This window comes from Mchenga conophoros, linkage group LG9, assembly GCF_057382185.1.
Source record: "Mchenga conophoros isolate Kocher_MC1m ecotype Shallow Benthic linkage group LG9, M_conophoros_male_GT1.1, whole genome shotgun sequence".
NCBI lineage: Eukaryota > Metazoa > Chordata > Actinopteri > Cichliformes > Cichlidae > Mchenga > Mchenga conophoros.
In genome coordinates this window covers 15,526,124-15,551,728 of record NC_140534.1, presented here as the reverse complement: position 1 = coordinate 15,551,728, position 25,605 = coordinate 15,526,124, and the positions used below count along the sequence as shown (strand labels likewise).

At 39.2% G+C, this 25,605-nt stretch overlaps 1 protein-coding gene across 3 annotated transcripts in view; it reads left to right on the top strand.

Moving 5' to 3' along the window:
* The first annotated feature begins 15,980 nt into the window (after positions 1-15,980).
* The window catches only part of LOC146567083 (cadherin-20-like), a 96,470-nt gene continuing 86,845 nt past the window's right edge, over positions 15,981-25,605 (top strand). For 2 of the 3 annotated variants that reach the window (XM_085286687.1, XM_085286686.1), the window contains exon 1: positions 15,981-16,365. The gene's annotated coding sequence lies outside the window, so the exon portion shown is untranslated. Of the gene's footprint in view, positions 16,366-21,195; positions 21,253-25,605 lie in introns of those variants that run through there. The other variant, XM_085286688.1, reaches the window with a different exon arrangement.

The following is a 25,605-nucleotide window of genomic DNA, read 5'->3' as shown; positions in this document are numbered from 1 at the left end:
CATTTCAATGTGGAGGTGAATGGCTCTACTTTAAAGGGGGCATGAGACGCAACACATATAAAGGCTAATTTACAGCTTTGAGCCCTGCTCTCAAAAACTGACATAGATCTAACTCTGTCTGCGAAGCTGGATTTAAGAAATAAGTGCTTAAAATTGAAGTTTTAAAAACATGTTTAGTGCCATCTTCTATCGGTACAGAACGTGACGTCATGTGGTTGGTTGGAGCTAATAGACTTACTTTAGTTAGCTAACTAATGACAGAATTGATAACTCAGAGGAAAACAACGACACTAAAACTAAAAATCTGTTTAAGAAGGTCACTTTTGGGCTGTCCCTGGCTGCAACAATGAGTTTTATGTTAACACGCAAGCATATACTGTCCACTTTCACTCTCTGTGTCTTTAGCAGTAAGTCGCTGTTCGTTTGGCTAGATGCACTCAAACAGGAAAATGTAGCTGTTAGTCATAATGTTTGGGTTTGTAAAGCACTTAATAAATGAGGACTGTGAATAGCTGTATATTAGCCTTTATTTGTGTAGCATTTCATGTCCCCTTCAATTATTTTGGTCACTACCCAGCGCTCGTGACCATAGGTGTAGGTGGGGATATAGTTTGACTGATAAATTGACAGATCACTGTTGAAGTTTGGTGCAAATATTCAGAGCACTGCAGATAGTGCAGCAATCTGTTTGTCTCCAGGTCCCTTCTTCCCCCAGATACTTAAACACCTCCACTTGGGCAGAAACTCATTCTCAACTCAATGTGGGCACCCCACGCCTTTCCAAGTCAGAACCACGGCCTCAGACTCGGAAGTGCTAATTCTTATCTCAGCAGCTTCACACTTGGCTGCAAACCTTGATGAAGCCAACAGAACAGCAACAAGAGTTAGATCCTAAGACCAACAAACCCTCGACTTTAGACATTCTGTCTATCAATATTATGAATAGAATTAATGAAAAAGGGCAACCCTGCATAAAATCAGTTTTTGTTTACCAAAATATCCTGAAGTAACAGGAGAATATTTTCCTTATCAAGAAAACCACTGTAAAGGCACTGTAGAAGGAATCAGAAAAAATAGCTCAGAAGTCAACACATGTAGACATGTTAAATTTGTGTTTTGCGGTGCATAACACAGAAATAATTTTTGGTTGAATATAAAAAGAGTAAAGCGATTTTATTCCTTGTACCTCATCCCATATTTTGATCGGTTCCTGGACAGGATCATTCTGACCAACAATGCAGCAATAATGTTTAAAATTTACAGGGATATTAAAAGTAAAAGCCTTCATGCACCAAAGAAAAATTAGGCTCCCAAAATGGAAATATGCATGACTGAGTCAGCTTTCGGGAGTAGCTCCTAAAGACCGAGTCAATATGGTTTGCAGTCATGAAATATTTACATCCAATATCCACATACAAGCTGTGAACTGATGGAGTGGCCTAATAACACCTCATTCCCCGATCCCCCTGTGCAAAGCAGCCAAAGGTCAACATCTGCTCTCACCAGTTTGGAAAACACTGGGATGCACAGGATGACTGGGAGGAGGGAATGCTGTCATTAACTGGAAACCAGAATCAGAATTGTAATCGCTTCATTTGAGCGCTGTGGCAAATGGATCGATGTCAGTGGTGGGGATAGTGTTGCAGGGATACATGAACAATATGCAGATGGATACTTAATGTATAGCGTGCTTATCAACAATCCTGCAGGATCATATTATCTAAATCTTAATAAACTGACATTAGATCTATGGAAATAAAACATTTGCTATAAATTTCATCAATATTTGTTTACTGAAATGAGCAAATCACATCACATTATCCTAAAAATGGTGAGTGAAACCTACATTCTTTTAATCCAAAACACTGGTCACACATTTTCAAGTAACATTAAGTCACATTATTTTGCTCATTTTTTCTCCATTTTTCTCTTTCCAGTAATGAAATGTAAAACTTGCTTTATTCTTAACAAAAAAAAATAAAATCTCTTCCCTTTCTGGTTAAGAATGTCTAATATATATCACCAGTTGAATAGAAAATTACATCTTCCTCTTCAAATCAACTCCATATTGGTAAAGAATGTCTTTGAAACTAATTTCATTGCAATGAACAAAAATGCTACTTTAAAGAAGAACTGTAAAAAAAAATAATGAAATGTACAAATATTTGTATACAAGGTTAGCGGTACTATGAAACTCAGTCTACATATTTTTAACAGTATGCACGTCTAAAGAGATATTATGAGTAACAGCACTGTTTCAGCCTCAGCTCATTATCAGATGTCACTCATATGGCCAGTCTGTGAGGCCTTGTAACAAATGAAAGCGATGTCTAAGATACACTCATAAGATCGAGGTTTATTTTTACAGGCAAATCTTTTCCTTTGTTTCCCCCATCTGCCTGGGTTGGCAGTTGTATTCAGTATGTCTGATCCACCATGTAACATTTATTCCAGTACAATTTTAGATATTGGATTTGATTTGCATCCTCATGTGCGCAGCATGTATGGATCAGTCTGCGTGGCATCTCGCATTTCACACATCTCATCTTTGTGGAGGAGAGAGACGGTCCCCACGGTGAGACGCAGCAGCTTCTGCCAGGGGTCCACACACCCGTATCATAAATACACAAACACACCCGAGCACAAACACACAATCGCTCAGTCACGCTGAGATACGTGGAGCAGACTGACAGTGTTTAGCTAAGGAAGAAAAAAGGCCATTCAGATTATTTGCTTGTTGATTGAAAGGTTGTTGCATATCAGTTCTGTGGTGCTGACAGCTAAACACCAGCAGACTAACAGTAGAAACGGGTTATGATCAAAGCCTAAAAATCTCAGCTTGTGCCATATCAAGTCTGATCTCTTCTGATTCATCACCTGCAGGACCAACGCAGAACTCCTCTCTGAGCATTATTCATCGCACCAACACCAGACGATCCACTGGAAAATGGGAACCAAGAGAATGGTAACTAACTGTCAAGAAAGAAATTTGTGCAACCCTTTTTTCTCTCTCCTCAAGCTGAAAAACAAACCAACACATCAATCTTGCATGTGCTGCTGACGGATTTTGGACACCTTTTCAGGGAGATTTTGTTTGTCATTTGAATTTGTGCCATTGTTGTTTTACAGCCGGACCTTATCAACAATTTACAGCGCCTCTGCGGGTCTCTTTTCTCTTCTCTTTTCAAACTATGACAAACTTCATGTGACAGTTGTGTTTGCAGTGCAACACTGATCCAATATAGAAAAGTGTGAGGCTTCCAAACCTAATTTGCTGTATATGTTACCCTGGTGGCTCACTTGTTTCTTGTGCTAACTGACGATTTTGATTTATTTTCTGGCTACACAGCCACGACTCACATTTCACACCACAAATTTCAAATTTTCCTTAAACTGTGAAAACAAGATGGGCTTTACGTCTACCAACAACTGCTCACACTGCCAAACCAATTCACCGGACAATTATATCCACGCTCTTTGGTTCTGTCCATCAGTTCAGAAGTTTTGGCGCGAGATATCAATCAATCAATCAATCTTTATTTATAAAGCACTTTTCATACAGAAAAAATGTAGCACAAAGTGCTTTACATAGTTAAAAGCAGCCCACCCCACCCTCCAACTCACTCCCCACACTCTCAATACACATATATCCCCCCACCCCCACCCACACACACATACACACACGCGCACACTTAAAGAGTAAAAATTGGGCTGGGCTCGCATGAGCCAAGTGAGGAAACATTATAACAGAGAGCCGTCTGCACCGGGAGCCGGTCACAGACCGCAGCCTCCGGGCTGGGCACACAGCAGGAGGGAGGCCAAGGAGCCCCCCAACCAGGCTGAGAGGACCCCAGAGACCCAGCAGCCACGGTCAATAACAGCCCCGGTGCAGAGAGCGCCCTCCGAGGAAACACTGGAGATATGACGCAATACGATATATACAGGGTAAAATGATAAAATAAATAAGAACAGGATACAATATAAATATAAATATAAATAGAGTAAGAAGATTAAAAAATGAATAAGAATAAAATCAAAAAATATTAGGTAAATCCTAAATTAATAATAGAATAACAGGATAGAATAAATAAGCATAAAAAATAAATAAACGCTAAGTAAAAGCTAAATTAAAAAGGTGGGTCTTGAGCCTGTTCTTAAAAACATGTACGTTCTCTGCGGCCCTGAGCTCCTCCGGCAGGCTGTTCCACAGACGAGGACCATACCACTGAAAAGCTGCCTCTCCGTGAGTATGTGTCCTGACTTTAGGGACAATCAAAAGGCCAGTACCAGAGGACCTCAGGGTCCGTGAGGGTTCGTATGGTAAAAGCAGATCTGAGAGATAAGAAGGCCCAAGACCATTAAGACATTTAAAAACCAATAAAAGAACTTTAAAATCGATCCTGAAACACACGGGGAGCCAGTGCAGCGATTCTAAAACCGGTGTAATGTGGGCCCGCCCTCTGGTCTTCGTCAGCACACGAGCTGCCGAGTTTTGCAAGAGTTGTAAAGTTGAAATATTCTTCTTAGGAAGACCAGAGAGCAGGGCATTACAGTAATCAATGCGACTGGTAATAAAAGCATGCATCAGCATCTCCGTGTTGTCCCTCTTCTCAGCTGTTTCTCTTTCCTTCTTTCTTTCTCCCCTTCTTTCCCCCAGTCAAGTCTGTCCCGTATTCAATAAGTGAAAATAAAATGAACAATAAAAGGTGAATCAAATGGACCATTACGGCAAGGCTGGGATGGTCAATTTGGTAAAGTAAATCCGTTGGGCATCTTTCTTTGCCTTTAGACAAAAATTCTGATGGCAAAAGAGCCAAACGGGACAGGCAAAAAAATAAAAAAATAAAAAAAATAAAATAAAATAAACTGTGAAAACACTGGATGTTTTTCTGTTTTCATTAATATGTACCTTGAAACTTTTTGTTGTGTATTTTTCAAAGCTTCAACACTCAGTGAACAAGAGCTTGATTTGACAGGTTCTGCACAGAGGCTTCTAACAGTAACAAGGAGCTGAATCAAGAATCAGACAGCCAGGACCGGCAGCCACTGCACATGTCCATCACAGAGAAAATGGCAGCTGGCCCAAAAACCCGCCGTCAAAACGCCAGCCAGTCCCCAAACATGCAACTGTCACGAGGAAAGAACTACAGCTGACAATTAGGAAGCTATCGTCATTCCCAAATCATTCTTATATGAGATTAGCCAGTGGTCCAGAAACAGAGGATGGATTTTAACCAATCATGTTCAATCATTATCGCTCACTGATGCTTCACAGAAACTTTAACCACCTGTCAATCCCGGAGATTTGGTCATCAACCACGACACCCTAGGGGCATCTGGCACATCCTCAGTGCTTCCTCCATGTGACTTTCAGGGAAACTGCAATGTCCCTGCACAGCGGGCAAACCAGCAGGGAGATGTATGATGTCATTTAATACCAGCCTGATCTCTGCACATCTGCATTAACTCACAGAAGATGTGAGAATTTGAACGAACAGCTTTATGTTGCTCAGCATGTTTTCTGTCTGGATTGATGATGCCCGATGCAGTGTTGTGTCAAAATACTGGATTTTATGGCGACAGTCAACATAAATCTCTACAGTGGAGTGCATCTGCAGCTACTGGTGACGGGTGCCACAGCACACAAGTTGTGGTAGGAGCAGCAAACTTCACAATATTCAAGCCAATCAAAGAAATGTTGATTTAGAGTTTTTAGTTTTCAGTTGTTGCTCATCTGCAAGCTGCTTTGGAATATACCTCCACCCCAGATCCTTCTGCTCACACTGTGCCAGACTTAATTAGTATCATATCTGTTGACAGCAATACCTTCCCTTTTCAGTATGTGAGTTTTGCCTATGCTCTCTGAGCCATAATATAAAATGCAATAAATCAAAATAGCTTTATGTATACAGAACTTCAACAGTAGCTCTGACGACAAAAGCCAGATCACTTTTGTTTGCGAGCTGAGACCTTGGAATAATCAGCAGAGCCCCCTTCACCAATCTAATTAAACACCCAGGCACAAAGGATTTATAAGTTATTTATTTATGGGATAAGCTCATTGAAAGCTTTAAAATTAATTTGTGACAGTTTAAAATCTTAGTGTACGTTTGTCACGGGAGGAGTTATGTGGTGATGTTTCTTGGTGCCAGTTGAAATCTAAACATCTGAATTAGCTGATGTCAGGCAAGTGAGCTTTGACTGATGATGTGGTGAAAATCATTCCAGGTTGAATGAAGACTGATTGGATGACATTTAAATTTTTTTTATAAACATACAATTTTAAATTACTGGAGAGGAAAACAACAATTTTCTTTTGACTGTAGTAGTCCGGCATGAATACAAGACACACACTACAGTGAATCTTCAGATTCTAATTGATACTCTTTGACCACTACAAAATCTCTGCTCTAATAAAGGCTTTCGGTTGCTTCTGACCTTGTTGCATTGTAAGATCTTAAAATAAATAGAGCATGCAATGTTATGAAAATGTATGAGCTGAGCTGAGAACTTCTTGCATTGTTTTATTCAGAGAAAGTTTGTGAAGCCTGAAGAGGGAACCCTCTCACACAGGACACGAAAGAAAACGAACCTTCAAAGTAAAACTGCAAACAATCAAAAAGACACATACTAAGAATGGAGACAAGGAAACACTCAAGGAACAAGGCACAAATCCTATGGAAGATACATTTAGGGAAACACTAAGGGCATTAAATCCACAGGAAATAACAATCTCAAACTGTGGTTTCATGCACAAGCTGAAGGGAAATAACTCTAGAAAACGTAAGATAAACGGTAAAAATTCTAATTCAGTGAGTAGCTTCTGTACAACTGTAACAACCAAATAAATAACCTTGGGCTCTGTGAATAAGACACTTGAGAGTTTTTTTTTTTTCAAATACATCTTTTTAAATTAGTGAGTAAAAATGAACCTTTTAACAAAGAATCAGTGCCATCGATATTGAACTCGTCCCCTGCAGCTCTACTAAAGTGAAGAACAATTTATAGTAGTTAGTAATAGAAAGCCTCACCAGTGAGTTCACCATGATCGGCAACTTTTTCCAAATAGTTTAATATTGAGTTTCAAACAGTGATACAACCTTTTGCAAGGTTAGAGGGTTAAATGAGGTTATATGAGAAAAATAGTGAGGACAGGCACAGGGTGTACCAAGCACACAGAAACAGTTGCAGGGCCTTTTACTGTAGAACGCCAAAACAAAAGCTTGCAAGCAGGAAAAATGAAATGATAAAGTAAAACTGAAACTGCTGGAACAAACAATGCAAAGGCAAAAACCAGGCTGGTGAGAACTGTTTGCTGTATAAGGCAGCAGGTGAAGTGGGTGTGGCAGATGACTACAATGAACGTGCACACACGTGGTGGAGTGCTGCATGAGCTGAAAGTCAAGCTTACAGAGAAACTGTAGCACATGGTTGGTGTTATCTTACATATTTTTCTTATTGTCAGTAACTATCATTATATAACAAGAGTGTCATGTAGATTTGGGACTTTCCAAGTCACAAATACAATGTCCTGAAAAGTTTCCATAATATTCAGAACACTGCTGGGAGCAATTCCAAGAGAAGAAGATGATGCATTTGATATTTGGCAGCTCAATGAGGTGGTTTTTATTTCTTTTTGGACACTACAGCTCTATTACATACACATTGGACTAACATAAAGTGGCAGGAGGTTTGTTACCAGGTATTGGTGTGTGATACAGAAGCTTTGTGAATGTGACATGTAAAGCGACATGAGTGCCTGTGTTACACCACTGAAATGATGGGCCAACTCATCTCCCGTGCAACATATTTATTTTTACAGAAAACTGTAAAGACAGAAAAATGTCTGATTAATCAGTTCTTTCGGCGCGCGGGCCGTACGCTGCCTCTTCACCACTGACACTACTTCTAGTGTAGCTGACATTACTTTATACAAGTAACTTATACAGTTTCATATTGTGTATGATATAGTGTGTGAATGTGTGCGTGAATGGGTGGATGACTGGATATGTAAAGCGCTTTGGGGTCCTTAGGGACTAGTAAAGCGCTATATAAATACAGGCCATTTACCATATTCATATGTACCACTTCTGTAAACTGCTTAAATCACAAAAATACATTTTACTATACACATGAATAACATAGTGAACTCTCATTAGTTTTATCTTGTTTTTACTACTGTTTTAATCTATTTATGAACCTGTCTTATTAACTGTATTTATCCAACTCTATCCCTTTCAAATAAACATTTTTCTTAACATATTTTTACAGCATTCACTTTTCATGAACTAAACATAAAGCAATTCACATTTTCTCTTATTGTGCAAAATATATATCTTGTGGCTTTAACCCAAAAATACACCTGCAATGGACTCACAAGCTTTAGGTACAGTCTAACACTTGGATCGGCACAGGCTAACAACTGGACCAACTTGGAAATTAGCTCTTTAGCTTAACATTCACCACAAACAAGACATTTATCATTAATCACCACTGCTGTCTGTCACGTTTAGAACCTCTGTTTTACATTATCAACCACCCAGCTTACCTGTAAAGACAGAAAAATGTCTGATTAATCAGTTCAGCTACCGATGCGTACAGGACTGAGCGCCCTCTGCTGGTGAAACTTAAACCACAGTAAAACTGACATTACAGTGGCCTTACTAAAAGAAAATGTCTCTGAGCATCAAATAAAATGGGGGGCTACTATTTTCATGTCTCTGTCTTTAACATAGTGCCACACCTGATTATCACTAAGAGTAAAAGAAGCACTGGATAAATGCAGTCCATTTATTTGCTAGAAGAATACATGAGTTATTGATTTGTGTCTTTTCATAGGATTTTGTTGACAGCCATATGCTTCAGCTGAGAGGGCCTTTGACGTCAGAAAACCAGAGGCTATTAGGCATCTTCAGATCTCATTTACTAAGGTACTGAAATGATAAAACTAAAAAAATAACATTTTGTTACAAGAAACATTCAACACTCGTGTGAAAAATAAAGTATGCTCTGTTTCAAGTCTCAGGTTTTATGTGTCAGGACATAATAAAAACTGTCATCTGGTCCTTCAGGTTCTAAAATTACTTAAATGCAACCTCAGATGAACAACAACACATGACATATTACACCATGCCATTATTTCTTAAGAAAAATGCAGTAGCTAAAATGCAGAAGTGTGAAAAACTAGCTTGTAGAAACACCTTTAGCAGCAATAAATTACAGTGATCACTTTCTGTATGACTTTTTCAGTCTCTCACATTATGGAGGGATTCTAGTCGACTACTTGTCACAATGTTTCTTCAGTTAAGTGAGGTTTGTTTATTGAGTTCATTAAGGCGCTTGTTTATGCACAGCTCTCCTAAGGTTCTTTCAGTCAGGTTGATGTTTGAACTTTGATGGGGCCACTGCAGCACCTTGAGTCTTTTTTTTTCAGCTCCAAAACAAGCCCAAATCATCACCCGTTGACCACTGTGCTTGACAGCTGGTATTAGGTGTTTGTGCTTATATGTTGATACGAACTGTGGCCAGAACCTCCAACTTGGTCTCATCGTTACAAAGATCATCATTGAAGTCATGTGGTTTATTCAAGTACAGCTTTGCAAACCTAAGTTGTGTTGCTATGTTCTTTTCAAGAGAAGAGCATTTCTCCTAGGAAGCCTTCCAACCAAGCCATCTTTATTTTTTCGTATTATTGTACTGTCATGGACTTTAAGAAGCCAAGTGAGGTTTGTAGAGTTGTGGGGTTTTTGCAGGTTCCCTGAGTATTGCAGAGTCTGACCTTGGGATAAATTTGCCAAGAAGGTTGCCGACTGTCTTGATTATTTTTCACTTAAGAATAATCTTGATGAGCAGCAACAATCATTGTTGTCTGTCCTGTTTTGTTGTTGTTGTTTTGCATTTTGTTGACACATACCTGAATACTCCAGACCTACAAACTGCAAAAACGTCTGATTTTAAAGAGGTGCGCACTCTCGCTGATGATCAGGTGCATTTGATTAGCAGCACCTGGCTGCTACTTTTCAGTCCTATGGAAGCTGTAGGGGTGTATTAAGTTTTACACCCTTTGCTTCCACTTTTGGATTATTTTGCATGAAACAACACTGTTAAATGTCACGTGTTACTATTCATCTGAGATTAAATTATTATAAATCCTATTTAATTATATGCACACAAAAGGTGTACTGTCTTTTTACATCACTCTATATAAATATCAAGTAAAACACACACTTATGTATGTATATATATATATATATATATATATATATATATATATATATATAAAATATGCTTATTTCACACTTTCTTATTTTGCAGAAAGTCTCTGCCTACCATTTCATATCTAGACTACAGTATTTTGAGACAAGTTAGACAGACTCCACAGGTCAGGGTTAGGAAAAAATGTCAGCAACAGTGTGAGAAAGATATAGAAAATAACCCGCTCTGCCCTATTTTTAATGGCTCCTCTCTTTGACACGTTCTGTTTCTGAAACTCTTGACAGCTTGCACCAGCATCATCTTCATTTTGCCTTTTTTCTATTGCCTTTATTCTTTATCCATCTATATATCTATTATCTATCTATCTAGGTCTTATTTCTGTTCCATCGCTGTCTTTGTGTCTTCCACACTGCTCTAATTGTTTTCCCACCTCACTCTCCGGGGATGTGTAGGCATGGCCTTGTTATCCCGGCTGATCGATGTGATTTATAGGTTTAGGGAGCGAGACATGCAAACTTTCTCATCTCCCGGGGATAAACCGGGGAAATCAATCACATGCTTTCACTTTGTGTGGGCCAATTCAGACCCGAAAACTACTTTCTCCAAAGACTATCAGGGAAGCTTTTCAAATCAAGCTCTTTTCTTATCCCAAATACTCAATTTAATAATCGTACTCTGAGCTGTTTTTTTTTTCCTTTTTTATCCACATCTGCTAAAAATATACCTTTATTCGCTTATGACTGAAGCACATTTCTTTCCAAACGTACCATTTTGTGATTGTCTCTACAGTTCCGCTGATTAATATCCTCATGCAACTGTACTTTGTGCTAATTTGCTATGATGCAGTTGGCCTTCCTAACATTATCGCTTTGGCCCTCATGAGGACAGCAGAATGTAAAATACTGTAGCTGTGGAGAAATAAATCCACCAAGGTTGGATGATAACTGCTGTCATTTTTTAACAAACATTTTTTTTTCTTTAAGGAGCTCGGCTTCATTAGAGAAAAAAAAAGGAGCATCGCAACTGAGTCAGGCACACATCGACTGTAGATTTGCAGCTTGTTTTTTTTATCGATCTTACACATGACTCAGGCTGATAAAGGCTTCAGGATACAACAGCACTATTACATACTGTATTGGATTAAAGATGGTGGGATTTTTTTTCTTAAGTCTCTCTTGTCCTCGATAATGCATCACACTGAGTACCTGTCAGAAAGGTATGTCAGATAAGCCACTGGATCAATACCAAACAGTTAAGCATTCAGAATCAGCCTTTAGGCTCAGCAGAAGAGTTGTAATGTTTGATGCACGTACTAAAAAAAAGAAAACATCCCCATCAAACTCAGCAAACACTTTAAAGAATATTAGAAAATAGGAGGCAGAAGGATGAATATATGTCAGTCTGATTTCAATCTGCCGTATATTTTATTTTTGTCAATGCTTCTGCAGTAAAACACAGTAAATGTCTCAGTATGGCTTTGCTGAGAAGGAGGAGAGGTGCAGACACCAGCACATAACAGAGCGGGCATCAGAGACCAACAGCCATGATTAAGTCGGGCATAGCATAAAATTTGCCTCCAAATTTGCTTGCAGGCTGTGTGTGCTTAAATACTTGACATTTGCCAATTGGAAGTGTAGAATAACTTTGGCTTTGTGGCCTGCTTAAATTTTTTATCCAGGCTGATTATGCCTCAAATGAGGAGAAAATCTATAATATTCTTTTCACATTTTACTTTTGTGACCATTTGTAAATTTGAAAAATACCAAATATTGACATTCAAGCTTGTCAGAATATAGCCTATGGCTCATGTGTCTATATATAAGCCAGGTTTTAATAATAATAATAATAATGATAATAATTTTGGGAACTAAGCAGAGCCGAGACTTTAGTCCTTCCATAAGCAACAAGTACTTGTTTCAGTAATGCTGCTTTATTTGAGCTTTTCCAGGTTTAAAAGAGTGAAATCTAACAACCACACAGCATGAAACAGGAGACACAGTTAAGTGGAATTTATGGTCCAGTGAAGCCAGTGGGCTCGCCGTCCACTCCACTCCAGGGCCTGTCCACCTGCCTGGAGTGAGGTCTGTAGTCAGATGGAGCCAGTGTAGAAGTACGACCGGTCTTTGGGTCACTTTGCTCGAGGTGTAGTTGGTCACGGAGAATATCGAAATTATAACACACAAAGAGAGCGAAACCGAGAGATAAAAACAATGAAAAGTGTCACTGCAGCTGCTTTCTGTACTCGTCGTGCTTTGCTTTGCTTCATGATCTTTTAAGATATTCAAAGGTGGTGGAGACCAAAATAGAGCAAAACCTAAAGTTTCTATGGGTTTCTGTGTGAACAGAAAATTAGATATTATAAGTTTATAAGATTCTGCTGCCCTGAAGTGAACAAAAATAAATTCTTCTTCAATAAATCAAACACTTTTTGTCATGGGGTATATCTGCTTTTTCAAAATGCTTTCACAATTAACTTTGGTTTTCAAGCCGTCTCCAGCTTGTCGTTTCTCTCTTTTGAGGCATCATTGATTCTCCAACATGCACTTTCACTTTGTTTGTTACATCTGCACGTTGGTGGTAATGGCTTGTTATAATAGCTTTTGATGCCATGCAATTGATCAGTCGAACTAGGATTTATGTCCTATTCAGATCAAGTGGGATGGATGGTAGAGACGGAAAGGATTTCCATGTTGTTTGTCTAAACATTATATACTATGTGTTGTGCACAGACAATACATCAGTTTGGATATACCAACAACAACAAATCTGATGTGAGGCACTCGCAGTGTTTGGTTTCAGGTATTTGCATTGCATTACATGCCACATTGGACACTTTGAAGGAAAAATTTTCTTATTAACTTAAGGAAACAACATTTACAAGTCAAAACCTGCTGAAACTACCATGACTTCAATGTGCGGTATAATCTTCAGATAATGGTTCCAGGAAGTTATCCATAAAACATGTGGAAAGCAATGCATATAACACGTGAGCTGCAGCAGAACCCTGCAGTGTGTATGTAATTCATTTGCTCCTGCTAGAATTATGTGTCAGAACACCAGTAAGCTTAAATATTGTGAAAATTCCCAGACAATGTGAATAATGTTGATTATCTCTAGAGAATACCAAAGTCAACTTCCTTGTATTAATCTTGTTGTGGGAGAAAAAGTCAGGTTTAAAGGCCTGAAAGTGAAATTTTGATGACCAGACTACTGAGGGAAGCATCTGTGAAACAGGCGAGACTCATGGTGACAGTAGCCCAATGAGAGAAAAACTGATGACAGGGTGTTACAGGACCTAGAGGATTTTCTGCTACCATCTGGTTGACCAACATGACATGGAACACTGCAAATGTTTTGTCAGATGGTGCTGACATCTCATAGATACTACTCATAAGGTGTTCTCTGGCATCTGTCCCTCGACACAACAACCAAAGAAATGTCAAGAAACTGGTCCATTTAAAGGCTGGAGGGGTGGCATTGAAGTAATTTGCATGTTTTGGGTTTTACACTTTTCTTGCTGTTTTCACTTCCCTTTTACTGTCACAGTAAGGGTTAGGCATTAGGCACCAAAAAATTGCTGTAAGTTTTGAAAAGCATTTTGTTTTGTTTTGTTTTGTTTTTTTGTTCTCAAACATCCACCCATAGTGATTAAATGTGATGCTAAGAGCTCATTTTTTGTAAACATTGATTTGTGATGAGTTGGGCGTGAGAAATTTATCCCGGTATTACCAAAAACAACATTTAACACTTTAGGGAGGAGGGTGGGCTGGACTGCCAGTTACCACAGGCAATCAATAGGTATTGTTCATTGTCATGTTGGATACTCGTACTACAAGTTTCAAAGAATAAGGTCTCAGATGTATTTTGCCAATACATCTGCAGGAATATATAGTAGATTTGGCAGTGTGGTTCTATTCTGTGGTCTAGCATGGAGCACATGATGCAGGGAGTATGTTGACACCAATAATCCAATTAAACAATGTTAATTCTGTTAATCTGGACGCAATGGTTTCAGTAGGAGAAACATTTTATCACTTGTCCAAGTGACCTCTTCAGTCATCTAGCTTATGGTTACAATCAAAACCAGCACCATTGCATCACCTGTGCTTCTTAAATTGAAACCCATTGCAATACAACCAGCATAACATTGCATGAGGCAGGAAGAGTATCAAAGACCAGATGATGTATCAGAAACCAACAACACTGATGCTGATTAAGTCAGGTGGAGTATGAAAAGAAGAAGGTGAAGGTCAGGTGGGTTGCAAAGTGGCTTGTAGGCAAAGGAAGCTTAACTTGGCCAACCTTCTACATATACGAGCTGAATAAATTTCTGAGACTAGTTTTAGAGTTTGTTTTTTTACACTTGTGTCTATATAATCTCAAAGAGAAAATCCTTAATATGGTCATTCCCAAGCTCCCAAGGAGAAGTGGAGAGGAAGGTCAGCTTAAATAGAAAGGAGCTAAAAGGTCTGGCTTCAGGCAGTTAATCAGCCGATGAACTTCACCAAGGCTTAGTAGACAATAAATACGATAATAAATTATTGTTTTAAGCTGGGACTCGTGCAAAGCCACCCTAGTAGAGACAAAAATGTAGACCTAAAAATAAGCAGGTCTCCTTTTTTGTTATACGTAGCTAGTAATACTGTTTTTGCTGTTGCAGAGAGAAAGAATAATCAAACAGCAAAAATCTAAAGTATAGGATCACGTGTACACATGATGCTTTAAGAACACCTTTAACAATACCTTCGTTTGTTAGTGGGAATGAAAGCTAGGAAGTGTATTTGCTGGAAAGCTAAGTGCAACACAAAGATTTAAAAAGTCCCTATAGATGACAAAAAGGGCAACAATTGCTGCAGCTGCTGCTGTTATTGCTGTGGCATTGGTATCTGAATCTAAAAGGAGGTGTGTTTTCAAGCGATGTATAATATGATGCAGAACGGGCCAATGCCATTCAAAGTACAGCAGCAGAATTGTCAGCGGGGTTAAGGAATTGAAGCTGCACTTATCTCCGGTGACTTGACATAAATTGATGTAAGACTTTAAATCCGGGACTTCTTCAGACTTTGATTCGGAGGCATATGACGAGCTCGGCTTTCATTTGACTCATCGGAAACGCTTCTGAGCCCGCGGGGACATGAGCGGTTTGATTTTTATCTGTTTTCCAATGACTCAATACCTTCAATTAAGCCCAATTAGACTTGTTTAAGGACAGTTAATTATTAATCAGCCAAGGGAGAAGCAAATATTTACTTATTCATCATACATATTTCTTGTTTTGTTCATGATTATTTTATGAACCAATTTTCTTATAATGTGGAGTCATGTGTGCTGCATTCTAATGTAACAGGCTGAAGTCTGCTGGGGATGTTCGAGTCGCAATCCTTTAACCAAGCTTCAGACGGTCTGTTGATAAAACCCAGTAAAGAGAAAAGACCACAAAGTTAATAGACTATCACTCCCCCTAAAAAGAACTGATTGTGCTGCTCAGGGGGGTCACATACACAGTGAGAGGGGTTGCAGCCAATGCGAGAACAAAAGAATAAAGTGGGGAAAAGTGAGTGGAGCGAAAGAGTGTATTTTGAGTCCTGCGGGTTAATTCAGTGCCTTTCAGCTACAATTGCCGTGTCTAAACATTCATGAGCCGTACAGGGATGGATGAAGGGAGAGAGGGAGGGAGAAATGAGGGGAATAGATGGAGCAACAGCACAGCGCTCAGACACAAGAGGGAGAGCTGTGTGTGAGCTCATCCACAGCGCTCTGAGCAGGTAGAGCGAGCACAGGACACAGAGAGAGAGCGTGCAGGAGGAGGAAAGTGAAAGAAGGAGAGAGAAAGGGAGTCTGTCTCCTCACCTGAAGATTACTTTGTCTCACACTTCATTCACCCCGAGTGCTGGAAGGAGCAGCGAGGTAGAAGCTGAGTTCATCAGGAGTTGCCAGCGCTTGCTCTCTGGTCTTTTTCTTTTCTTTTTTTTAAATCCCCTCTTGCCTGGTTTTCCCTGCGCAGGGGGTCAGCTGGACTTTTCTCTGCAAGAAAAAACCCACAGTGGAAAGACTGAGATAGAGAAACCAACACGTCGGGAGGGAAAGTGAGAAAATTGCAGTAAATCCCAGTGTCTGCGAAGGAAAAGAAGTTCAGAGAAGCTCCAAAAGGTAAGGATTTTAATTTATTCCTCTCTTTTCCAAATCGTCTAATAAAAACATAATTATCAGGACAACCTGTAACAAGGTAAGTCAAATCCTTGCATTTTAAGAGCTTGTGCAGAGTGTGTCTTTGTGCAGTGGGTGTGTATTACAGCCATCATTTACGGACTTCGAGGAGAAGCAGCAATGTGCACTTGCGGCGGCAGGAAGTTGACTCAGGAGGATGGGTTAATAATACAAGAAAAAGCAGAGGGACAGCTCGAAGTACAGTGACAGAAACAGGGGAAAAATACATGAGTGTGAAGGAGAGTTGAACTGAACGACTGAGAAAGAGAGAGGGGAATAGGAGGAGGAGGGATAGAGTGGAGTGGCGGGGGCTCGCTGGCAGCCAATTCAGTAACCAAGGCAGCTGACATGAGGGAGAGCCAACAGGGGGACAGTGGGATTTCTATTTTTCACCCTTGCTGAGATACGCCGGGGCTCTGCCAAGTCCCCTGCCTCATCCCCCATGGATAAAGATTCCATTGTGTGCTGCTGTGACTGAATTCATTAAGCATCTACATGTACTCTCCTCTGGCCGCACTACTCTCGTACGCTCCTTCCTCTCTCCAGCTTATACTCACTCTACACGACCGCTCCTCCTCTCTCGCTTTCATTGTAGTCTCAATTGGCCCAGCTCAACTTGTGTTGCATCAACAGTTGTATTTTTTCCCCCAATGCTCTGCAGTGGATGATACTGTGAGCACAATTTTGCCAAGAATGACCCCAAAGTTTATTTAAGCCTGGCTTCAGGATGCCACATGGGGTCGCTCAATGTAGGTGGGGGGGTGTGGAGTGGGGGGCATGGGAGATTTATTAGATGGCAGCTTGGGAACTTTGCTGGCATTAATAACAAGAGGGGCTGTGAAATCCTGCTAAAACATGAAAGAATGCAACATTGCAGTGGCTACCAATTATATCAGTAACACCTTTATACTACAGTGGATCACATAAGTGTGTTTTTGTGTTCCTTGGTTTTATTTAGCTCATGTCCACAAAACTGCTTTTGTTTGCTGTCATCAGTTTTTAGCTTATGTCTCAGGGCAAAAGCACCAAAACGCCACGTGATGAAAATAGCAGATTTACAAGAGCTTATAAATAGATGTAAATGAAAGCTAATGCTGTTCTGTTTTTTTTCTGGGTGTTTGCATTTGCTAACAAACAAATCAGTGTGTTGCTTGCAGCTCGTTTGTGCTGCCCCCAAGTGGACAAAAAGCTTGTTGCTGTAGGTTTCGGTTGGTGTTTTACGTTTTTTGTTTCGTTTTGCTCATTTGTGTGGTCAACTCACACACACACAGAAAAAAACAAAACATTATTTGATAACTGACCTAAAGATTGCTATTGGTTGTCAAGTAATTGGTCCGAAAGAAAAAGATGAGTTTGCCTGCCAGCAAGCTCACGCTAAGGCTAACAAGAAGAAATTCATTAAATTTAGAGAAAAGGCAAAACAATGCACTGAATTAAAATTTATCTAATAAAAAATAGTCAATAACTGAGCTCAGAGCTGTTTTATCATCCCAGAATTGTTTATGGCAGCACATACATTGTGGGCTCTTTTTCTGCCAAGCATGCCATTTATTTTCTTCTACGCACTTAGGCTAGTCCCCCGGAGTTTATGTTAATTTCTCAAACTTTTATTCGACCCCATCTCTGACTTTAGGGAATCTTTAATTAGTTTCTAGAAGCAGTGACACTAGTGATTCTTGACAACATTAATTAAAAATAGTTTTTCTTAAAAAAAAGTCACAATTTATTCAAAAGGTCACGCTGAAAATGAAGGTACTGCTTCATTAAAAAGGAGAACGATTGAAGTAAGAGAAAACACAATTCAGATGTTGTTCACTTTTTGTGCATTAGCCTTTCCCTACCTTTCTCTCCACACTGAAGACCATGTCATCACCCTTTAGGTAAAAGGCTAGTATAGCCTTTATGGGCTCCTTATTGTTTCCAAGATGTGAGGCGCTTCGCTTGTGGTGAAATCAATAGCCCAGTAAATTCTTAATTGAATGACTGCAGGGCTTGGAGCCTGATGGTGCTTTATGGGCTACCAGAAGGCGCCTTTGAGAACAGACAAAATAACAAGGACCCTGCTGGCATTGTTGTGGTCTGGGAAGCAACGTCATGTCAATCAGCCAGGCCTGGCAGGCAACAGCGGCTGTGGGACGGCGTTAGTGCTTGTACACCTGCCATGTTATGCTTGAGTTGAAGCGGGTGTCACTTTACCTCTAATTAGCTTTTCTTCCTTTGAAATACTTTTTATGGCTCATTTGATCATCACGCAGTACATTTCAGTGCTATTTGACACCGGGGAGCCGTGTCACAGGTACCGCTGCTGTGATCGAAGACAGAAAACCGCCTTTGGGTTTAAAATTTGGAACACGACCAGATATGTTTCGTGCACAGGAAACACCCGTGTGGTATTGTGTGGTGGTGCGGATCCTTTTGTCATCTGTCTGAGCTACGGATGGATTGTCTTGACCTCGGGGCGCTCGCTGCCACTTCAGCAGAAACAAAAGACTACGATGCACACTTTTGGCCAATTTGTTAAATGTCACACTCTTTTAACACTGCAGTTTTTCACCCATCAGTTTGTTAACTAGTTGGGATGAGACAGTTATATGCAATTTTTAATCAAGTCCAAATCTTCAAATATTTTCTTTATTCGGAATAAAAAAGCTGTTTGCTAATTGTTTTTTTATTATCCTCAACAACATCATCATCATCATCATCATATTGTAACAAAATAATTCCTAAAATCTGGGATAAATATAGTATTGTATAGTTGATGCATTAAGTAATAGCATGAAAACTGGTATTCTCTGAGCCATTCTTGCTCAATGGCGAAGAGCTCTTTTGGCAGAAGAGCTGCTCTGGTAGTCATAGAGTGCTGAAAAGCTTATTTCATGCGGGTCCTGCGTGAGCCAGTTTCTGCAGCTAGTATCCAGCATTAGTTCTCAGCTCTCTCACTCTCAGCTGCAATCGGCCAGCTAGAACAGGTATGAAAACGGGCAGAGCTCCATTTGCTTCTGGTGTTTATTGCTCATTGCTAGTCGTGCTGAATATCAGGTCATGAACAAAGGCTGCAAACTTCAGAGAAACTCTAGGCAGCAGAGTCTGTCACAACACCTCTCCTTCACATATTTAACACACTCCAGCGATGTGCACTAAGTTGCTGGGTGTTATCTTTGAAAGTGAATATTGCCCGTTTTTGTGGGCTGTTTACTGATCTGAACCCAAAAAAGGGAAAATACTAAAAGTATTCATTTAAATGTGTTTTATGTTTTGAACCAAATATCCAGAAACCATAAAATGATGAAAACCGATTTGGTAAATGGTGTTAAAACAAGGCTCTTTACTTCATTCTTTAACGGCAGAAACAATAGAGCTCACACCGGTACATTCAGATTTGATGCTTTAGGATATATTTGCTAACTTTGTGTTCATTGCACTTACCAGTACATAGCCTTATCCATACCAGCCAAGTGCAATAATATGCAAAAACTGGAAATATCCATAGAAAACAGGCTGATGAAAACCAGTTTCATTCAACAACCTCACACCGGCTGCGATTAAAAGAGAACATTTTATAACAAACTGTAGCAAAGAGCAGGACTACTTATGCTTTGGAATTTGCATTTTCTTTACAAAAACAGTCACAATTTACAGTTTAGACCCTGAACTCTTAAGTAGGCAAAGTTTCTCGATATTTTGTGTCCTCATTAGCTCGATTGGCACCATGTAAGCAAAGAAATTATGTATTTCTTAAGCCACACTGGTGTGCCTTGACGCACCATTGGGAAGCCACTGCATGAGGGGGCACAGCTCAATTGGAGGTCAATCCATAGCAGGTGTAGCATCTTTTATGTAAGGGATATCATGACAGGAATGCAATAGGAGCTTGGTAGCACCCGCAGCATCCATACGACAAACAGCTACATGAATATATGTGTAAAATGTTAATGCTGTATATATAAAGTATACACATATAGCGTGACTACTCAATGGCACACAGGAAAGCCTGACTTATGTGGCAAACATTTATAATAAAACAACCACGATCAATACTGTAATTTACACCACACACACTTTTTTTAAAGCATACCACTCAACAGCACCATTATCTGGAAAATCAACAATGATCCAATAACAAGCATACCGCAAAGTAAACAAACACGAGACAACAGCAGCTATGCACTGGCTGTTATGAAAGCCCGATTTAATAAATAGCCATCCATGAAATAGTCTCGAGCTCTACTGATTTGTCTCCCGAATATGATTTCTCATTTGTCCGGTCTCATATGTGCTCATTATCCTTTTCCCTTTATTTATAGGGTGAAAATGGCCACCTTCAAAGGTTGAGGCCTTGGTGGTGGATCTATTTACACCAGAGACTCAAGTTTAAGTCTTCAGATTTCACAGATGTTCACACTCCATTTGCATTGGGTTTTTTTTGTTTGTTTGTTTTTCAAAATATATTACAAAATAAAAATATGTCACTTGGTTAACTTTAGGCATTAAAAACTACAGGGTTAGGTTTAATATAGAAAAACTACCGTATTTTCCGCACTATAAGGAGCACTTAAAAGCCTTTAGTTTTCACAAAAATCGACAGTGCACCTTATGAATGAATTCTGGTTGTGCTTATTGACCTCGAACCAATTTCAGGTGGTACACGGCACTCAAAAATCTGTCAAAAACGTTTCAGTACGACTTTGGTAAGCTATGAAGCCGCACTGCTTGATGGATTGTCAGAACATTACGGCTACCGTAGTCAGGAGCCTCGCGGAGTAATCTGGGTCCAAAACTCCGTCTACTTCAGGTCCCAAAGTCAAACAAACACTGCGGCATCACTGAGAGGTAAAAACTGCCTAAATTCTTTCATCTTTAACAAAATGATCAGTGTTGCTGCTTTACCAGGTGTAACAATTAAGTTTAACATTCAGGCATCCGTGAAAACAGGATTTATTAAATTTGACGGAGTTAGAAGTTAGCAGGAAGTTAGCTCGCTAGTTTCCACCTAAACATGATATAGGATGTTCTGACTGAGAGATTTCTGAAATAATTAAAACGTACAGCTTTGCTATCACTTCCAACATAAATGAAGACAGAAAACTAAACAGCAGTGACGTTTGTAGGGTTACGGAAGTTGGGCTAGCTGGTATATAATGATGTGCTACCTGATCGCTAGCTAACACAGCTTTGTTAGCATAATATAACCAGTGAAGCTGGAGGATGAATGCTAATGCTTGTTTCGCTTAATGCGCCTTATAGTCAAGTGCGCCTTATTGTCTGAACAATACAGTAGTTGGTTGAAAGTCACTAGGGTTGGTTTTGGCACAAAAAATTAGTCGGTTTGGCAATAAAAATGACATGGTTATGTTTAGGCACTGAAACTACCTGGTCAGATTTTGCAATGAAAACTACTTTTGTACAAGAAATTCCTCTGTTTATGCATTACAAGGACGTAGTAGATTTTGCAATTGGAAAAACTTTGCTATTTCTTTACGAAGGTCTTCTTTAAAACCTAACAAAGGTACTTTGGCTGTAATAATGTGGACTAAAAATGGCCCTTTTTTCGCTTCATTGAAAAATCCCAAATCGGCGTTCGGATAGATATTTACAGTTGCACCTAACTAAACCAAAATACAATTTGCACTGCTAAACATCCATCCATCCATTCTTTTCCACTTATCTTTATCAGGGTTGAACCCAGGCTGGAGCCTATCCCAGCGATCACAGGGTGAGAGGCGGGGTACACCTGGTCTGTCGCAAGGCTAACACAGAGAGAGAAACAACTATTTACACTCACATTCACACCATTGGCAATCTAGAATTACCAATATCACTTGACAAACTACATGAAAGTGGTTTTATTCATTGGCTTCTCTGAAATAAGATGTGGATATGTGGTTCTCTTTGATCACTCCACACTCTATGATCACTTCACATCCCCAGAGACTTTGGACAAGTTAAACTTGGTGCTCTTATTCAAGTTAACATTTCCAAGTTCAGTAACTGTCAGCTGACAGGTTGACAGTTGACAAGGTTGTGCTGACGTTGGAAATGTAACTTTGTTGTTGGCTACATGTACTGCTACAGTTTCACAAAGACGTTTTTGTTAGAGTTTCTGCTACAACCAGTTCTGCCCGGGGAGATGCTGTTACTGTTTTAGCCATGTTTGCTGGAAGCAGTTGTGCATCTACACCTGCTTATGATTTCAAACAAATAAGCAAAAAAACTTTAGGACCTCTGTTCCTGCACCACATTAGCAGTCAGAACCTGCACATTGCCAGAAGCATCTGTTTAGCGGTTAAAGAAGAGGCACATAGTGAATAAATGGACTCAGGCAGCTAGAAAGTACAACTACAATTTAAACTGTCAGTGCCAACACAGCTAATATAGCTCTGCATCCTTAAAGAACACCTACAGCAAGTAATAAGTCCATTCCCATGGTATTCAGAGTTTTTAAATACAGAAAATATTCTCACTTTCCACCTCAGTGTATATACACTGCTATATTATCCATCGCTTTGTGCCACATGTGTGCACACAGCTGATAGTTTGGTTGTTCATTGGAACAAATTCTTCAATACCTGATCATGCACCAAAAGATGCAGGTTTTCATTTCACTGAGCTGGTCCTGCAGCTCCCTCCAAACTCAGATGGTGAATTATTCCATGCCCTCCTGAGTTAAAGAAAGCAATCATGTTTTTTTTTTTCCTTCTTTTTTTTCTGGGACTGACTCTCAGGCAGTGGATCTATTTAAAATGAGAGTTGCTTACAGTAATAGACAGAAACACCTCATCTTGAAAAATTAATTTGAATTGATTCCCCGTAGTCTTTCCCCCCACTGGTCTGACAGGGTTTTGAGAAGGAAATTTTCAATATTCAAGGCCACATGTAAAAATCAATGTCTAAATGAAGCTGATCGGAGATATGAGCTTTCTCTCTCAGTGGTCCTCACTGGAGCCAGGAGGGAAAACTGAGCACATAAACTTTCCTTAACTGTTAAATTGTAGAGCCCGTAGAGCTGTTTTCACAGAGTGCTTGATAGATATTAATCAAACATTTGAGCATTTGTGAACCATATCCAAAGCCCACATATTTAATTCAATTCAGTTCAGTTTTAATTATATAGCACCAAATCATAACAGCAGTGCCTCAAGGTGCTTTATATTAAGTTAGAGACCCTACAGTAATATGTGATGTTCAGTATGTGTGTTTCTGGCTTTAGCTAATATTAGTTGATATTAGTTAACAGTGTTGGTCAAGTTACTTGAAAAAGGTAATCAGTAACTAATTACTGATTACTTGCCCCAAAAAGTAATCCCTTTACTTTACTGGTTACTTATTTTCAAAAGTAATTAATTACTTAGTTACTTAGTTACTTTTTTAAAACGTGATTTACAACCTGAATAGGTAATAAAGCGATAGATCTTTCAGCCCAGTTCTACTTTTTCTGCCTAATCCATCATATAAAATGGAATCAAATGGAAAAGTATCATTTTAAAACTTGTTTTATTAGTTTTAATCTTTTAACTTTATGCATCAAGCAAAAATTAAATTGGATTACTGCCCATCTCTGTTAATATTAAATATGCATGTTTCTAACATTAGCTAAGTTTTGCTAATGATAGTCAAAATGTTTCTGGCAAAATGAACATAACGAAGAAGGGCAATCACTCAAAGTACACCTGACAGAATTGTAATTTAAATGGTGATTTTTGAAATAAAACAAAATGTGAGTAAAAAGAATCTCAACTTCTCAGCTTCTATGTCTATATTTTTATCAGTTCATTCTAATGATGTCTTCTGGAAAACAACATTTTGAGTGGTATTCAGGGTACTACAAATCCCTATGAAAATCCCTATGCAGCTTCCTTTTACCTTTAATTTCAAGGTGAGTGGCAGAATTGGGAAGATAATCATAATATTTCTAAGTCTAGTTAGAAAAACACTGGTGGGGGTTTCAGGCTTAGATCATGGAGTTTACAACACAGGCTGGTTTATGAAGAGCTCTCACAAGGGATAAGAGTCAACAGGATGATGTCAGACTGGCTTACTAATGCCAATAGAGGATTTGAGGAGACCATCACCACAATGAAATTTCACAAGTGTAATTCATGCAACAGGAAATGTGTTCACTGTAAACCTGTTCAAACATCCTATCTGCTCAGTTATCACACTCTGGATTAGATCATCAGGAAACAAATAAAACACCTAAACTATAATCTACAATTTCATCAAAAGCAAACATCCCCTATTTAATTTTTTAACAATCCATCTTACAGGCATAGGGAAAAAATAAACAGCCAGTCGACCTTCAGAGAGGGCCAGAATGATCATCGCATTGCTTTAGGAACATAGTTCGACCTTGGTCCTGGCAGACAGTGATTACATTTTATTGGCCCCGAAAAAAGGAGCCCAATACTCACCAATGTACTCTGGCTGAATAAAATGGAGTGAGATGGCAAATGAATTATAGTCTCTGGAGTTGGTGTGCTCCAGTCAAATTTTTCTCATAGCAGTGGAGGGGATGAGCTACCATAAATCTGACCCAGACATCCATTAGGTTTCTGTACTCTGCAGTTCTCAGCATGGTGCTACTCTCTGTGAATTTCTGGTGCATTTTTCCCATACATGCAGTACGTAGTGTGCTCATATGGCTGTGCTCATTTTGCTAATGAATTACTTGAATTGTTCGTTGACCACTTTTTGGATTCAATCCATAGACTCATTTTTACAGAGAGAGAGACTAAAGTAAAAGGAATCCAAGGACACTTGGATAATTTTCAAACACAGACCCGTAGAAGACTAAATGCTAACCAGAGTTAGAGCGAGATCTCTAACACTACAAACAGCATGATGCACCACCAATTAGCCAGCATTTGAAAATAGTAACTATTTACTGTGATTTGACACACAGCATGATCAAAACTGATCTAGTCTATTAAAAAAAAAAAAAAAAAAAAGCAGGGGCATGTTTCACCAAAAAGCAGCAAGAGCAAATTCCTGCTCCTATCATAATGCTTCATTTCTCCAAAATGATTTAAAATGTACTAAAATGTACTGCAATACATGCAATACATTCGAACTTTCAAACATTCACTCAATATGATTTGGATTTTATCAAAAATACATTTAGATGCTGTGTGTATAATTTCCAATGGACTTTTAAAAGCAGGAGCTAAAAATTTCTAGATGACTTGG